Genomic DNA, 4,651 nt, shown 5'->3' with positions numbered 1-4,651 from the left:
TTATTTCAGTTATCAGTTATCAGCTATCAGTTATCATTTCAGTTTCTGTTTCAATAGTTATCATTTCAGTATCAATTATAAATTCTCAGTTATCAGCTCAGTTTCAGTTTCAGCATTTATAATTCTTTCTTTCAGTTGCTTTACATACCAGTGCAATTCAAATGTACTGACGTCCCTTTTGCCCGGGGCCTGCATCTCACGATACAGGTAATGATTTAAAGGTTGATGATCCAGAGCGCTAGGATTCTCATACCAGCTATTTGGTGATCCCCAGTTCTTTCGGGGCATTATCATTACTACAGTCTTCAGTATTTCCAGACAGTCAGTGTTTTCAGTACTTCATTAGAGGCTTCATAGACTAGAGTAATAGTTAGACAGAGTCACAGGCTTTACATATTAAGCTATGTTGGCTACAAATGTGCTTCACAATTGTATTAGTATTTTTTGCACTCTTATTTATATCATCCAGACTTTCAGTCTATCATAATGTGTTAGTTTATCTTCCGCATTCAGTTTGTTATGATACCACATGTTGATTCAGTCAGCCAGTTGGTTCGCTCTCACATGAAGTCAGGCACCGAGTGCAGTGTTACGTCCAGGCCCAGGTTCGGGGCGTGACATTTAATGGGCTATCTACATACTAAGTCTTATATTTATTATGCTATTTAGGTCAAAATAGCATTTTTATATTTTTACATTTATAATCTACTATTTTAAAAGTGTTAATTTCATAAATAGCATTTTTTATCATTTTGTTAGCCATTTATATAATTTATTTTAAATCATTTTTCTTGTGTTTTAAAATACTTTGCTTAAAGTATGTGTATTTATATGCATGTCGCCTCGCATATTGCTCATATTTTGTGAAAATTGTATGTGTAATGTAATGATTTATGCTAATTCGCGGTGTTTTTATGTGTTGCAGCCATTCGGATGCAATGTGGGACGAAAGTGCACGAATTGAAGAAAAAAGAGGACAAATGAAGAAAATCGCCAGCACAGCTCCCAGCCCTGTGCGTCGCGCTTCCTGGGGAACAGAACCGGGCGTGAAAATTTTGGTTCGCCACCACAGCACAGGGCCTGTGTGTCGCGCTGCCCTAGGCGCTGGGGGCGGGGACTTTTCCTATTCTATTAATTAGCAATCATAAGCGAATTGCATGAAAAGGTAAGTTAGCTAAAACTTAATAGGATTGGTGAATCGATCACAAACCTGGAATATTTATTTCTACGGAATTCTCAACAACCATTTTCTTCTTGCTAAATTAGTTAATTGTTACATGCACTGCTTAGTTATAATCACACAACTCAACCTTGATGTAACAACCAGGCCAATCGTTTTGAGTATTGTAGCCTCGTTCCCTCATTTATTGCCTATTCTATGCTCATTTATTATTATGTGACATACCGGGGGGTGGTTGTTTTGGTTCCGGAGATATTTCAAAATGGATAGGGACACTTAGTCCCAAGGTTGGAAGCCTAAGTTGAAAGAGTTGACCGGATGTTGACTTATGTGTAAATGACTCCAGAATAGAATTTTGATGGTTCTGATAGCTCTGCATGGTGATTTTGGACTTAGAAGTGTGTCCGGGTATTGATTTGGAGGCGCGTAGGTGATTTTAGCTTGAATTGGCAAAAGTTTGAAAAACAGAAGTTTGGAGAGTCGAGAAGTTTGACCGAGAGTTGACTTTGTGATTACCGTGCTCGAATTTTTGTTCCAAAAATTGGAATAGGTCCGTTGAGTCATTTATGTCAATCGGAGTTGGTTTGGTAGGTTTCGGCATCGATTGTAGAAGTTGAAAATTCATTAGTTCATTAGGCTTGAATTGGGGTACGATTCGTATTTTTGATATTGTTTCATGTGATTTGAGGCCTTGACTAAGTTCGTATGATGTTTTAGGATGGGTTGTTGTGTTTGGATGGGCCCCGGGGTCCTCGAGAGTGATTCGGGTTGAAATCGAAATGAATTGTGTTATTGAACTGCCCCAGTTCTGGTGCGCTCGCACCTGCAGCGGGAATGGCCGCGGATGCAACGACGCAGGTGGGGCCTTATCACTTTCTTATTTCTATTGTACTGTCTTCATTTTTCGCACAATGTTGTATTTTCTTTCAGAATAGTGTATGTAAAAATTTGTAGAAGCTCATATACTTGTGGCACCATCTTTGGATGGATTGCGTAGTTGTTGGTCTTAGACCTATCCTTTTTGCTTATGAAATACTTTTACTTTCTTATTATCATGTTGTTAGTCGTAAATTATTGTTTCTTCTATATTTTCATCAGTTGTGTCTTCTTATTATCATCACCTAGCAAATGATTTTAGGCGCTATCACGGAACGTCGATGGAATTTTGGATTGTGACACCGGAGCAAGCCTTACAATTTCGTCGATGACAATTTTTTCTAGGTTAGAGACTTGAGAGAAATCTGGGTTCTGAGGCTTGAAAGAGCGACGAAGGGCAATTTTATATGGTTTTTGACTTAAAGAATAAATTAAAGAGAGTTATTAAAGTGCTGGTGGGGTCATCTATTTTACTTTTTTCTTGTTCTTAATAAATATGTAGGAGGAAAAGTAAGAAGGAAAGAATAAACCGTCCCAACATATACTTTTATTTTACCATATAGTTCCCATAAACAACCCCTATTGTATCGCCTTTATAAACCGTCTTCATAGCTTTATTTATGCTGATGGTTACTATCTATTGGAACAAATATGCTTCAGAAGTATCCCAAAATCCTTTTGACTCTATTGGGACGATTAAAATCGTTCCAAAACATAATCTATTGTAACAGTTGTTTAACCGTTGCAAAATAACCGTTCCAGTAGAACCATTTTCTAGTAGGGAAACAGATGGAAGGATAGAATGATGAGTTAGAGAGTCGAGTAAGGTATTGCTTAGGTTCACGGTCTTGTTATTACATAAAATAAAAAGTAAACATAAAAATAAAAATAAAAGAAAAAGTAAAAAGACTATGAGCCCGTTTGGATTAGCTTATTTTAAGTGCTTTTAAGCCAAAATAGCTTTTAAGCCATTTTGTAGTATTTGGATAAAGTAAAAAGTATTTTTAAGCATTTGTTTTTAAGCTAAAATGGCAAAAATAAGTCAAAAGCTAGAATTCCTAACTTATGACCTTTTGGCTTAAAAGTCACTTAAAACAAGCCCATCCAATCGGGCTCTATATCCAGCTTGTCTTGGGTTTTGACTTGGATCTTTAATTTTATTCATGACATTTCTAAAACTACAAATTTTATTTTTATTTTAAAATATTATATATCAAACTAATTCACATGAACTGAAAAGGAGAGACTTGTTTGAGTAAATAAATGCTAAACTAATTTATGATAAGTTTAAAAGGGTGAATCTTAGTTATATCTAATAAATTCTAGATTAAACAAAGCAAAGCCCTTGTATAACGGACAGATTTTACGAATATTAAACATTGGAATTAAATTACTATGATTGATAGTGCATGTAATAGCATAAATGTATAATAAATGCAAATAAGGACAAGGATGATAGTGAAAAAGGAACTATCACTCAATGATTATATGATTGGGAGATTCCTTTCTTCTGGAGACGACGTGAAAAGGAGAGCAGTTGAAAAATGTATGGGATCTTGAGATTTATGGATAAAGAATGAACAACATGTGCTTGAATAAATGAGTAAGACAACTTTTCGTATATTCCTCTTTCAACTTTTACAATGTGCTCTCTTGTGTTCGGAAAATGCAGATCCCCTTTTTGTTCCCTATCTCTTCCTATTTATAAGGGATATTCCCCAAAAAAATTCTAAAAAGTACAACATAAAGAATATCCAAAGGAATATTCTTTATGCCCACTTCTGACTTTAAGTTACCGTTACTATCCTATTTCAGCCGCCTGCTTCTAACGTCAGCCTTTATGAGGACGAACTTCAGTCGTTGTGACGTGGTCGACCCCGTCCTTTGTCTTTCTTATCCGTGGTCGTGGTTACAAAATCTACGGCTTCCTTTTTCATAGTGGGCCAATAATATCCTGCTCGAATGAGGCATTTGACGAGGGCTCTGTTGCCTGTATGGGCACCGCAATGGCCATCGTGTATTTCTTCGAGCATGCGCTTTGTCTGATTCGGCCCTAGGCATTTCACTAAGGAGCCTCCAAACGTTCTCTTGTATAGGTCGTGATTTATGATGCTGTACCTGGCCGCTTGCATTCGAAGCTTTTTGGCTTCCTTTTTGTCTTGAGGGAGTACTCCCTCCTGTAAATATGTCATGATGCGGTTGCGCCAGTCCCAAGTCAAATTTATGGAATGCACCTCAATTTGGTCTATTGACGAGTGAAGGAGGGTGACCACATTCTCCTTGGTGATATTTTTGGTCGCCGCTGCCAGTTTGGCGAGGCCATCTGCCTCGATGTTTTGCGCCCGAGGTATCTGGTCGAGTCGACATTCATCGAATTCTGGCAGTAGTTTATGAATCTCTGCTTGATATTTCTGCAGCCTTTGCTCCTTGATTTGGAAAGTCCCTGTAACTTGGTTGACGACGAGTTGTGAGTCGCATCTGAGGACGACTCATCGTGCTCCGTATTTGAGGGCTAGCTTTAATCCGGCAATTACGGCCTTATACTCGGCCTCATTTTTAGTCATTTCGGGGCACCGTATGGATTGGCGGATAACT

This window comes from Nicotiana attenuata, unplaced genomic scaffold (assembly GCF_001879085.1).
Source record: "Nicotiana attenuata strain UT unplaced genomic scaffold, NIATTr2, whole genome shotgun sequence".
NCBI classification, from domain to species: domain Eukaryota; kingdom Viridiplantae; phylum Streptophyta; class Magnoliopsida; order Solanales; family Solanaceae; genus Nicotiana; species Nicotiana attenuata.
The sequence above is the reverse complement of the archived record's forward strand: the minus strand, read 5'-3'. Positions refer to the sequence as shown.